The sequence below is a fragment of the Hippopotamus amphibius genome, chromosome 9 (assembly GCF_030028045.1).
Source record: "Hippopotamus amphibius kiboko isolate mHipAmp2 chromosome 9, mHipAmp2.hap2, whole genome shotgun sequence".
Lineage (NCBI taxonomy): Eukaryota > Metazoa > Chordata > Mammalia > Artiodactyla > Hippopotamidae > Hippopotamus > Hippopotamus amphibius.
Window position 1 is genome coordinate 7,752,975 of NC_080194.1, and position 14,298 is coordinate 7,767,272.

The window sequence follows — 14,298 nt, forward strand, 5'->3', positions numbered from 1 at the left end:
ACGTATACGTGTTGTGCAATATTTGTCTTTCTCTGTCTGACTTATTTCACTTAGCATAATGTCCTCCAAGCCCATCCATGTTCTGCAAATAGCAAAATTTTGTTCTTTTTTATTACTAATATTCCATTGTGTGTGTGTGTGTGTGTGTGTGTGTGTGTGTCTTTATCCATCCATCTGTTGATGGACACTTAGATTGATTCCATATTTTGACAATTGTAAATAATGCTGCAGTGAACATTGGGATGAATGTATCTTTTAGAATTAGTGTTTTTGTTTTTTTCAGATGCTTTTCAATATATATATACTTATATTTTACATATAAACTATTTTTATAAATATATAATTTATATATTTATTTCAAATATTTGTTTATGCATATAATCTAGAAGTAATTGAGAAATATTAAGAACCAGAAAGTCTAAAAGTGTGACATATTTTGTTCATTCTTTCTAGTTCATATTGGTTTTAAATGATATTGAGATAAATCAAGTCAGTATTTTTTTTTTGGGGGGTACACCAGGTTCAATCAACTGTTTTTATACACATATCCCCGTATTCCCTCCCTTCCTTGACGCCCCCCTCGAGTCCCCCCCACCCTCCCTGCCCCAGTCCTCTAAGGCATCTTCCATCCTCGAGTTGGACTCCCTTTGTTATACAACAACTTCCCACTGACTCTTTTACAGTTGGTAGTATATATATGTCTGTGCTACTCTCTCGCTTCTTCTCAGTTTCCCCTTCACCCCCCCGCCCCCTCCCATACCTCAAGTTCTCCAGTCCATTCTCTGTATCTGCGTCCTTGTTCTTGTCACTGAGTTCATCAGTACCATTTTTAGATTCCGTATATGTGAGTTAGCATACAATATTTGTCCAAGTCAGTATTTTTAGCTCAGAGAAAAATCATCAGTCTGATTAGATAATCAGTCTCAGTTAAACAAATATTCTTAGCATTTTTTAAATACAGTGTACACAAAAAATATGCATCTAAATAACTGCTATTCAATAGAACTGAATGAAATATTTTATATTTTGAAGATAGGTTAAAGCTTCAGCAATGTAAAACAAATTATATTGTTTTGTTAATTAGAAAATAATTTTGTAATTAAAATACAGCAATTTCAGGGTTACTATTGGAGGTTAGGCTTTATCAGAGAAACACACAAAAGTAAATTCTCAAGGTTCTTCTTAGAGAAAGGGAAATGCAATTAGGTAACTAGACTACTTCTGCAAAGTCAAAATACTACAGTCTAGGGAAGCTATTATCTTAATAACCTTTATGGGAAATTCCCTCCACCTTCAATTTCCTTGAATTATCCAGGTAAAGTATGGAAGAATCTTTATATATCTACCAGTATGCTGGCACACATGAGACTTCTGGCTTCAGATGTACTGAAACAAAAATGAGCAGCTATAATAAATAATCCTTCCCTGTTGACTAAGACAGAGAAGTCAAGAGCATTGCTGGTGTGAGATGCATTAAACATGAGAAGGGCCAAAATGTCAGGAAAGGAAAACAGACAAGCACAAAAGCATGAATCAAGGCGATAACTGTAAGCAGAGGGGAGGCTTCCCCAAGTGCTAAAAAACAAGTTCTTTAGACCTCTGCTGAGGGAACTTCTCGGATGATAGTTTGTGTGATATTTTATGTGAACCCAGATTTCTATGACACTGTAGTGCCAAGAGTTTCTCTTCCCATGACCCTTTGGCTCCTTATGCCAATTCTTATTAATAAGGGAAATAAGAGCAAGCATTTTATCGATAGTTAGCTGGTACTTTCTTGCATCATTTAAATTCATATGAAACACTGTGTTATACATATTATTATTGTATTTATGAGGAAACTGAAACTTAGGCTTAGTAACTTGTCCACAGTCCCTTAGCAGTTAAGTTGTAGATGTAGATTTCAAGCCCAGACACAAATAGCTTCAAGGCATTTGCCCTAAAATACTCTGGTATGTTTCCTTTCTTCACAAAGGAAAAGTTCCTTTTCCCTCTCAGTTTTAAGTACAACTCACTAAAACTAGTATAATAAGGAAGCACCTTAGACTGTAGAATGAGATTCACTCCTGATGAATCTTTATTTGCAAACATTTTGTGCATTTTTTTGTGAAAATTATGCAAATTTAAAGTCAGAAGCTCAAGGTTTATAACTCTAACATTTACTAACAGTACTGCTTTGGGCAAGGTTCTTCGTATTCTGAAGTCGCGATTTCTACATCTTCAATATAAAAATAAACGCTTGCCTTCAGTGGTAGCATTCAAAAGTAGTATTAAATGAAATGAGGTATGAAGAATCTTCATACACTTATAAATTATTTGATATAAGCTATCAAGTAGAACTTAGTTTATGACAGCTTTGATCTCTCTCCATATATAAGGTGAAAAATATTGACTCAGTATAGTCTAAAAGAAGATAAAATAGGTTACCTTGTATGTGCTATGATTTCAGGAAAGTTCTTAATAGCTTATCATTTTAAAAATAGGAAGAAAAAATCCTTCAACAAGATAAGTCATAATTCTAAATACATTTACATCTTAAAATATTTGAATCATGACAAATGAAACATAGTTCCTCAACAGAATTAACACTGAACTTACCTTTTCTTGATCTATAATGATACTGAGCAGCTGTCATACCCTCATTGGCATTCTGCCTACCTTTTTTTGTAAAGTGTCTGTTTCAGTGTGTTGCACCCATTTTTATTGAGTCGTTTATGCATTTTTTTACTGATTTGTAGATTTTATACATGTCCACACACAATGATCTCTAAGGACAAGGATGATATTTTTTCTCTTCTTTTTGGATCAGACATATGCTGTGCAAGTGTGTTTCTCTCAGTCTGTACTTGTCTTTTTGATTTTTTTTTTTATAAATTCTTAATGCTATTGGATTCAGTTAATTATTTTTTTTCTTTTATGGCTTATGCTTTTGTATCCTTAGAAGTCTTTGTTTATCTATAGATGATAAAAATAGTTTTCTTCTAGAAGCTTTATAAATTTAACTTTTACATTTAGGTCTATGATTTATCTCATAGATTTTTGATTGTGTGTATGCTATATACACCTAGTTGTTCCAGCACCATTGAAAGCCCACCTTTTGACTGGCAGAATCCCTCTGTCTATGGCAGGCTCACTCCTCTGTTAATGTATAGACTTAACAAATGTACTTCAACTCCACTCCACCCCCTAGTTCCCACTGCCATGGTGACAGATCCCTGTGCCCAACAGGAAGGGATCATCATTGTTCTCTGCAATTTAGTTTCTTATACACCATTATGTCCATAGCTCTCTGAAATCTTTAAAATATAAACTTTTTATTTATGTATTTTGGGGGAGGGTTGTTAGTTGTTTCAGTGGAATTAATATTTAAATATGCACCAATGCATTTTTAAATGTGTTATTTTTAATATTTTCCCAATGTTTTAGATGGCCATAGTTAGCAGCTGGGACAGGGTGTCTATTCTACCACATCACTGGAAACAGAAGCCCATCTCATTCTCTCTGATATCATGATTAGTTGTGTTCTTTCTCTCCATCTTGTGCTGATACATGAAAGCTCAGACTTTAGGTATATGGCCAAACAGCACCTGGGATATCATCTGGATATTGGTGACTTAAAGATCCTAACTGAATTTCTAGCTCCCTCAAATTCTGTATTTTATTTCATCAGGAGCACAAAATTATTAATATATTTTCCCCTAGGAAAATAACTCAAGTAATAGATTGAACCTGGAGATGGCTTATGTGTGGTTCCAGAATTACCTTCCACTAGTTTTCCAGAAAGGTAAAAACAAAGTATTATCCAGTGAGCTAAATTCTCAGCAGGGGAACAAATTTTTAAGCTGGTTGCCATGGTAATTCCATTCCTGTATGCAATTCCCACTCAACTTAGCTTGATGGCATTTGGACTGAGTTATGAAATGGAAGAGAAGGACCGATAATTTTACTTGCCTTGAAAATATCCACAATTAGAAGTATACATATTTCTCTCCTTCCTTTTACCCTCTCCTCATTTTTTTGTTTCTCCAAAGGCTACTACTTTCACAACAGTTTCACAACTAGTATAATAATTCTGGTGGATGTATCCATTTAAATGCCTTCACGTCAAGACTAATAGCAGGTCAGAATATTCTACTGACAGGGTTAAATTTCTGTACACTGATTTTTCATGGGTCACATCTAGTAGGTTGTCAATGTCTTTCTACTTTGGGCTAATTATGGTCAATTATACTATGTAAGGGTCTATTTTTCATGTCAGAATTAAAATTATCACCTGATCTTCTCCAACTTAAGCATTTAGGCTCACAAATTTGACATCAATACTTAAAATGTATACTCCTTTCAGTTTTTGCCAGAGAATCAGCGTAACTGATGGGTACATATATATTGTCACGCGTATTAGAGAAATGTGCCACAGATGGTTACGGCATGTATGAAAACATGAGAAAACCATTTGACCACCCAAACGCACTTCAAAGGATATCAAAACAAAAGTTGAGGTTACTACCCGTGTGTAGCTTTTGGCATAGTCTTTCCCTTCCAACGTTCTTTTTTCTCAAATAGAAAAGTAATCATTCCACACATGACTTGCAATGTTGGTATAAGGATTAACTGAAACATGTCCACAAAGGGTAACAAATTCAGCAAATGCATTTTCTTGTGATTGTAAATGATTGTTGTATTGCACACGACTATCTTTTTTGCAGTTTCTAACACTCCAATCCCTAAAAACTCATCATGGAAGTACTCTTTGTGTAATGAAGTAAGTGATGAAGGATTGTGCCAATGCAACATACAACATACACAGAGGGGAATGATCCTTATGAAGACCATTTCTGAGAAGATGCTACTTACATGGTTCCCACTCTCAGAATTATAGCCTTCACCCAAATTGTCAGTTCAGATTCATTCTAGTTAGTTATATTTCACTGAATAGAGCAGGGGTTCCTAACCCCTGGGATCTAATGCCTGCTGATCTGAGGTGGAGCTGACATAATTATAATACAAATAAAGTGCACAATAAATGTAATGTGTTTGAATCATCCTGAAACCACCTCCCCCCACCTCCCACCCCCCAGTCCTCGGAAAAATTGTCTTCCACAAAAACGGTCCCTCGTGCCAAAAAGGTTAGGCTTATAACCCTATAATTAAAAGCTTAACTGATAACAACTAAATCCATACCAAGGAATGAGAACACCCCTCATCAATTCTAGAATTGATTCTAAATATATTTAGCAAATTATAAATACTACATAACTTCTTATATAAAGTTCTAGTCCCTTTTCACTGTTACCAGAGTTGTTAGAGGGAGATTGTTTTGGTTACATGTTGCTTCTCTGTTTCAGTTTTTGTTTCTTCCAGATCCCACTTATTTCTCTTCCAGATTGTTCTTGTTCCATTCAGTCCACACTGGAATAGATTGTTCTCTTTCCTCAGGGCCCTTATTCTATTTGAGGGAGGCAGTCACTCTTTTATTTATTGTGAATTTCTATGAAGACCTTCTCTCTTCAATATGCTTTGTAAAATGACTAATGGTTATTTGCTAAACCTGGAAAGAAGTTTTTCTCTTTTTTCAGGGCTTTGTTCAGCCTCTTCCTTCCATTTCTATGCTATATTCAGATACAATATATTCTGGTCTTTGTGTCCAAAAGAGCCACCGCCTCATTTGATTCTAAGATGAAAAATTGTACCATGCATTTTTATCACCAAAGTAGTAGCTCTTGATAGCAAATGTTTTGGATTAATTTTCAATTTAGTAATTTTTGCCCACCATGGTGTAAGATACCTCACTTCCTAGAAGCTTGTTGATGACAGAAAGGACCCATTATTCAGATGGTAAAATAGAGAGTCAAAGACAAATGTAGGCATCTATCTCAACATTTCTTTCTTTCCCCTACTCCTAAATTGTTTTACTTTGACCTTAAACCCTATTTTTCTACAAATCATTTCTTAGCAACTCTCAGAGTTATAATTCATACAACAAAGTAAACTATTGTTGTTTCTCCATTTCTGTTTCTGGTTTCTATTTTTCAGCTCAAATGGAAGTCCATTGGATGTGTCCACAATAATGCCCTTCTGAAATTTCCAATCAAACATTTTTATTATATGCTTTGTTTCTCCAAATATACAATTCTGGGTTTCCTACTTTGGCTTCCATCAGTTAGCTTCTCAGTAACACAGACTCTAGAACTCAATCAACTTTGATTTTCTTCATGCCATTATTTACTTGGTATGAGGTTCTAAAATTGCTAACATTTTTTCTTTCATATCTATTCCTTTCTTTCCACTTTGTTGCCTAAACTTTTTTTCCAGACCCTTGTAACATTATCTAGGACTCTGATTTTTCCCTAATCTGTTACCTTGCTTCTGGAATGTATTTATTTTTATCTCATATTATATGTTCCTATGCAGTTAAGTTCCAAAACACTATTATGATTACATTTTACCTTCTGAAAAAGATTAAGTTCCAATAGTAAGGGACAGCAAAAAATTGTTTTAGCGTGCCAGACAATACATTCTTTAAGTTTTGCAGTATCTGGTCTCCATTACAGATACTCAAATCTGCCATTGTGGTGCAAAAGTAGCCATAGACAATATCTAAATTAATGGCATACACATGTTCCAATAAATTTTTTTCACAAAATCAAGAAAGAAGGATTTGATCTGTGAGCAATTTGGGGGACTGCTACTTGGCATTACTTAAAAAAAATTTTTTTTCCATCAAAATATCCTAAAGTAACCTGCCATGATCTAGACTTTTCTTTGAAATTTCATGTTGTATTTTCTTATTTAATTCATGTTTAGATGCACATTGCATTTCTTTCCTGTATATATTTAAAATTAATTACTACATAGAAAAATTGTTGATTGACACATGTGAAATATGTGTCTACAATAATGCTCTTCTGAAATTTATTTATTTACTGAGTCTGTTTGTACCCAGTAAATTCAAGGATACAGTTATTCCATTCTAAGAAACATTGGCTTTTTATCTTGTCTTTCAATAGCACTCATGCTCTTCCTACAATCTTCTAAGTACTTACCTTTCAATCCTAGTTTGCCTATCTGACCTTCAGGTCATCTCTTTTCTCTGTCTGGATCATTGCCATAATCATCTTTACACTGTTTTATAAGTGCACCTTGGATGCTTTCTTGTAAAAACTCTCTTTGATCCACCCAGAGGTAGATTCACCCACTTCTGAAATCCCATGGACTTCACCTTTATTTCTCTTTTAACACATTTTGCAGTAGTCAGTTATTAGCATATATTGTTTCTTCGATTAGACGGTGCGCTGCTAAGAAAGAGCAGGATTTAAGTCTCCAGTGCGTTGTGACAATTAAAAACTTCCTAACTACTTATTTGATGAGTTAAGAAAATAAGGTTTGTTCTGTGAGAAAAATATCAGCACTGCGGATACCTTTCGCACCAAGAGTGGGATTATCAAGATGAAAGCCTATTTCTATAGACTCTTTCCTTATTCCTTTTCTCACTTAATCAACATTTATAAAAATATCCATAGGATGTTAGGCATTGCTCTAGACATTAGATTTAACAGGTATGAACAGACTGATGAGGTCTCTACTTTTATAGATGACATTGTGGTGACTGGATCTTGGTGTTGAAGCAAAAATTGTATATATATACATAACATCAAGCAGTTATATGTGTTATAATGAGAAAGAATTGATGTTATGCTACAGAGAGCGACTGGCTGGGTATCTACCACTAGATCCTTCTCCAAGGAAATGACAACTGAGTTAAGACCTGTAAAATAAGGAGGGATGAGATAGTCAAAGTTTTGAAAAAATAGGTTCTAAGGAAAGGAAACAGGTGAAAATAAGCATGATACATTTGAGGAAAAGGAAGAAGGTGAGATGTATGTATGTATATGTGTGTGTGTGTGTGTGTGTGTGTGTGTGTACACACATTTTTTTCCTGTAAAGGAAGTGATCATACTGGGCTTTCAGCATCAAAGACAGAATGTACAAAGTAGACAATATGGTACTAAGCATGGGGCAGTAGTCCAGTAAAACAAAAGATTGAATCAACAGAGAAAAGAAAGCAATTTTTTCCCTCTCTTTAGGTGGTAGGTACACACCACTAGGAAGAAATTTAGAGCATAGCCTTGATTTGGGAGTCCATGGATTTAGCTATAGGGAAAAGTGTGATGCACACTTGGAATTAGGAAGAGAAAATATCATGAGCACATAGTTATATAAAGAGGGGCATAAACCCTGAATACTCACTTAGATTGTTAGTATTATATATTAGTTCAAGATTAGGGCACTCAAGAAAGCCTTTGTATGTAGTATACAGCCAGGGCAGAATTCCTTCAAATCCTCAGTAGAACCAATCCAGCTCCCCTAGGGACCAGAGGAACTGCTCTCTTTTTTTTTTTTCTTCTCTTCAACTATGATGTTGACGATTCATAGTGATCCTAAAGCTATCAAAGCTCCCTTTTGGTTTTCAACACACATTAAATAATAATGAGAGGAAGCTTGAAGGTGACATCCTCTTAATCCAGTTTACAGAGACAAGTTTGTTCTTGCAGTGGCACACTATGAAACTTTAATAATTTAATAACTTTGTAAAGAAAGAATTTACTTATCTCTAGAGTTCTGTCTTTCTCTTTTCCTGACATCTCCTATGGGACTTTCAGAAAATGTATGTTTATATTAAAGTTAAAATATGTTCCAAGATGATCCTATGCAGAGAGTACTAATGGGTTTGCTATTAATCGCTGCAGTGGGGTGACTTCTCAGAAGAGAATAGAAGTGTGGGGCTCATGGTAACCTTTCTTCTCCCAGGAATATGTACATTTCTTGCTGCCTTTGAGTTTGACACAAGAAATACGGGCAATGATAAACTTTACCATTATGAGCAAATGGATCAAATGGGAAAAGGATTATTATCAATGGCTTCTACAAGAAAGCAGATTTTGTCACAATCTTACAACTTCAGCCCATCTAAACTTTATAAAGACTTGATTATCTTGCTGCCGAAAGGCATGCTTTTCTAGCCACAGTAGTCTCTACATATATGAGGTGGTAGAGTGAATAAATCTTTCTGTGTATCTGCTGATGAAGGAAAGAATAGACAAATCAAATATCATATGGATAAGATGCTGTATACTAAAGATTTTGCTACATTAATATAAAATGAGGAAAGCACAAATCTATGGTTGAAAAGAGATCTCTCTATTTCCTATAAAAGGAAAATGAATGCCCTGGATTGGTTCCATGGAACTCCAATGGCAAGATATATGGTTCTAGGTATATGAATAAATATATACATATATATTAACATAAGCAAACATATAAAGACATTGTGTTTTATAGTAACAGCTATAAAATAAATGGAGGAAATCTTAGTTTATTGTATTTTCTAGTATACATTTATTATTTTTAAAGTGACAGACTCTGTATTGATGCCAGTAAAAAAAGATGTCTGAAAAATGGTTTCTGCCCTCAGAGATTTCATAGTTTAGCAAAATAGAAAGTTTTCTCATAACTATATTGTAGAATAAAATGAACTATAATGAATCTCTGAAGAAACTGATCCAGAAAGGAAAATAAAATTGTATTGTCTGTTAATATTAGTTATATGATCTATTTCATTTGTATAACATACAAATTCTTATAGCACGTAACAAATAATACCAAAACTCCACAACTTCTAGACCAAAGACCAAACCCTAAAGGATCACTTCTTTAAGAAGCAGCACTCCTATATCTTAGTGTTTCACAGGTGTAAAGCTTTTTAAATTAAATGTTAAGAAATGTTTCAACACTTAAATATATGAGGGGGGAGGGAGAGAGAGAGAAAAGAAAAGGTCAAAACCTTTTTTTACATGGATATCCAATTGTTTCAACACCATTTTTCGAAAAGATTACATTTTTCCCTTGAATTATCTTGGCATCTTTTGCAAAACTCAATTGACTACATAGGGAATTCACAATTTTTTGATACTTCTCTATGTGGGGATATCTAGTCTCCTCCAGTAAGACACACAAGTCTCTATTTTATCTGCCCGCCTGTGGTCTGGATGGTATCTTTCTCATTTTGGATATGGGATAGAAAAATTTTATACCTGAGATGCAAAGATGTTTTATTTGGTCCCAGTGGGGAGAAGGTTGGGGGCAGAGCAGGTGATTACTGGCATTTAACAAAAATAATTGAGTCCGTCACTACAATGTGGTGGGTTTCAATGGTTAAAAGACTTTAAATTATGTTTGATCACCCAGCAAATCTGTCACTTGTTCATCGCCATGGGGTACTGATAATGCTGGGTGGCCATCTGGCCCTTATTTCCAACGCCAGGAAGTAGGCACTTGGCAGAGCTGGAGCTAGAAGAATTTTAGTTATAGTAGAAGGAAAACTGGACATTTCCTTCTCAGTTTGAAGCCATGAATTATACAGTTTAACTTCAGAACACAGACTGAGAAAATAAGGAAATGTTTTATCATTTCATGTCAACTTTGACCTATCAACTGAGATACTTAAATCACTTGGAGCTTACATACAGAAGTGCAAACTGAATTGCGGTCTGACTTTTTGTTTTTCTTTCCTAAATTTTTAAAAGTTAGTATTTCAGGAGTTGCATATGCATGGTATAAATTTCTCATTTGAATGCAAATGAAAAGAAGCTTTATTATATCTAGAGGCGTTACCTTGGTATCAACGTCTTATTAAGGTCTTATTTTTGAAAAAATTCCCACAGAAGAGTTCTGCAATTCTAGGTCAACCCAATAGTAATTTTGTCCAAAAGTATTAGTAAAGTCCTAATGATTCTCTTGAAAATTTGGATACTCTAGCACTTTAATACTATAGTAGCCTAGTATTAAAGAGGCCAAAATCATTAGCTTGGAAATAAATTAGATTGCATACGCTTTGTGGCTGTCACAAAACTCAAGGCCATCTTTGCAACAACAATGAACTGTATCTCTTTTTCTGTGGTGGATTTTGCAGTGCTCTTTGAGAAAAACTTAAATCCTTAGGTATCCTCTTCTGTCCAGAAAACTTGTATTCCACATTGTCAATGAAGTAAAATCTGAACTTCTGAATTTGTCACTTAGATCCCTTTATGATGTGGCTTCACCATGTCATCTAACCATTTTATTCTCCAAGTCCAAGCTTTACATGTTTCACATACTAAAAATCTTAAACAATGTCCAGGGATGCTATTGCAGGCCTGCTCATTTCCTTAATTAACCATCATCCCATGTCTAGTAATATTTTTCTTGCATCGGGTTTATGTGACTAGATCTTAAAAGACCGAATGTTGTAAGACTAACCTCAAATGGATACTGACCCCAAAATTATTAAGTTCATTAGTTTCAATAACAAGTGATCTATCTCAGTAGTTCACCTTTTTTATAGTATTTTTTTTATCCAGCCTCTGCATGTTCATGTGGATATATATGTAATTTTTATCCAGATTTTTGAGAGTAAGTTATATAACTCACTTAGCTATGAATCAATACCCATCTTAGGACAGATCACAATACCTATATCAGAGTCTTGGTTATAGAAGGCACCTACTGCAAGTTTGGTAGAATGATGAAAAAAATTAATGATTTTCCAACTTGAAATATCCACACTGGAAATGTTCTAGGTACTGCTTCAAACCTAACCCATAAATCTTTTTAATTCTAACTGTCAATCATTTCTGAAACTGACAGCCTCTCATTTTAATAACTTAATATTAAGTTCCTCTAAATGAAGGGTGTGCATTAATCAGCATCGGATATGAATAACATCTGGCATGGCTTTGTAAGTGATTCAATTTCACTGTTAACGTTTAACACTCTAGAGTCTTACTACAATAAAAATTCCTCTTGTAAAACACTTCACTGTGTCATGGTTGGTAACGTAACATTTGCAATCAAGCTCACTCTATCCAAGTGCTCCTTTCCCTGAAATATGTAAAGCTAAACATATGTTATCCTCTTTTCCCAAACACTGGTGTTAGAGTCAAATATGACTTTATAGATAAAATAGATAAATTTCAGGTGGCATTTCTATATTGCTTTCTGAAAAAAGATATATCTCATAGGAATCCACAATTTTGTTTTTTCTGTTGTTACAGACAGACACTCAGTTACTGTGCATCCAAGAGCAGAGAGGATTGGTAGCGTGACAACTGCCAATTATTGTCAAGGTTATCCATTAGCAGGAGGTTTCAGTAATTGAAATGGAGAGTTTAATTTTAATTGTTTGAACCATTATTTGTAGTGTATACTTTGTAGGCTATGAGGTTTGTGTACAAATATTCTTGGAATCAGTTATCATCAGAGCATTGAATGTTGAACACTCTGAAAAACAATTAGACTGGTGGTGGTTGTTTTAAGTATGTTGTTATTTACAATATTTGAAGAGAAGTTTTTATTATAGAAAATGTGTCATAGAAATATGAAAAACACATGGAAATTCCAGTGGTTGAGAATATTCATAAATGATAGAAAGCCTCCTGTTTAGAGAATTAAAAAATAACTCTTCCCTTTGGAGATAAGAAAACTTTATTTTTGCATGATCCTTTATAATTTTTTAAATAAGTAATTAAATAAGGAATCATAGATATTTAAACCTTTTAATATTCAATTAAAAGTATTTTTCATGAGAGGAGGGGGAGGACTAGAGAGGAGATTGTAGTATTTGTAGGGAAGTACAAAGCAAATAAGATGGTTTTTGTAATAAACAATAGAGCAAGTCGAACTGATCCCTGAACTCCATTTGCAGCCCCCAAGACACCCACAATAATGTACTGAAAAGAACAAAAGAGTCAATGGATATTCAAGACAAGTGTTTGTTTATGTATTTATTTACTTATTTATTTATTACAAGATCTATAGCCCATGGATCAAGAATTATTGACAAAATTTCAGAATTTACAAGTAAACTTGTGTGTGACAAAATTAAAGTTATAAAGAGATTGTTTCTGATATTTATACTCAGCTGACAGTTAATTGATATTATCATTTACTGGATGACTGACTACAATCTATAAAGCTTCTACTTTGCTCAAACTAATATAAACATTGTACTGGTTAATTTAAACCAAAAATATTAATTCTCCCCAGCACATAATTCTCATTCATGATATTCTTATATAAAGGTATTCAATGGCATATTATAACCTGTAATGAGACTATTTGGATAGCGTTGCTCTGGTAAAAAGTCACTTTGAGTCATGATGGAAAGAATAACTAAGGGAGTTTGAGTTAAAAAAGTCAAAAGTTACTAATTATGTAACTGAGAAATGCACACAATCAAGAAGAACTGAGAAAATCGTGTACAACTTTTATATCCATTTGACCTTTGAACAACAGGGGATTGAACTCCATGGGTCCATTTATACCTGGATATTTTTCAATAGACACATACTAATATAGTACTACATGATCTGAGGCTGGTTGAATCAGAGGATATGAAACCATAGATCCGGATGGCCGACTGTAAATTTATAAGTGCATTTTCAACTTGGAGGTGGTTGGCATGCCTAGCTCCCGTGTTTTTCAAAGATATTTAAAAACTGTATGTTTAAAAAGAAATGTAGTGGGACTTACTTCTGAAGAGTTTACACAAAAGAAGCTAAAGAGAAATACAATTGTCCCTTCATATCCACTGGGGATTGGTTTCAGGAACCTCTGCAGATTCAAAAATCTAAGGATGCTCAAGTCCCTTATATAAAATGGTGTATGTAGTATTTGCATATATTCTACGCACATTCTCCCATACACTTTAACTTTAATCTGAATCTCTAGATTAGTTATAATACCTCACACAATGTAAGTGCTATGTGACTAGTTGCCAGTGTGTGGCAAATTCAAGTTTTGCTTTTGAAATTTTCCAGAATTTTTTTCCATATATTTTGACTCTGCAGTTTGTTGAATCTGTGAATTCAGAACCCATGGATATGGACAACTGGCCATGTTTTAACAGACCTACTAGTTGTAATGTAAGATGTATAAATTGTCATTCATATACAATTAATCTTTATTCTTTGAGAAAACATATAAATATATATATAGTACATTTTTTCAAATATTCTCTAACAAAATGATTCCCTCACATTTTTTCATAAAGAGTTGCTTCTAAACTATTGATTTTTCTCTCACAAAGAATTTTCTGAAAATTTATTCCTTGGTTCTGAAGATAATTTTATAATATAGACTGATGGATCTGAGAAAAATACTTTTTATTCATACCTAATATTCACTTTATACTTGTGCAAAGTAGACTGATATTTACATTTCATCCTTCATTTGGTATTTTCTTCTGACAATTGTTATACATAGCTT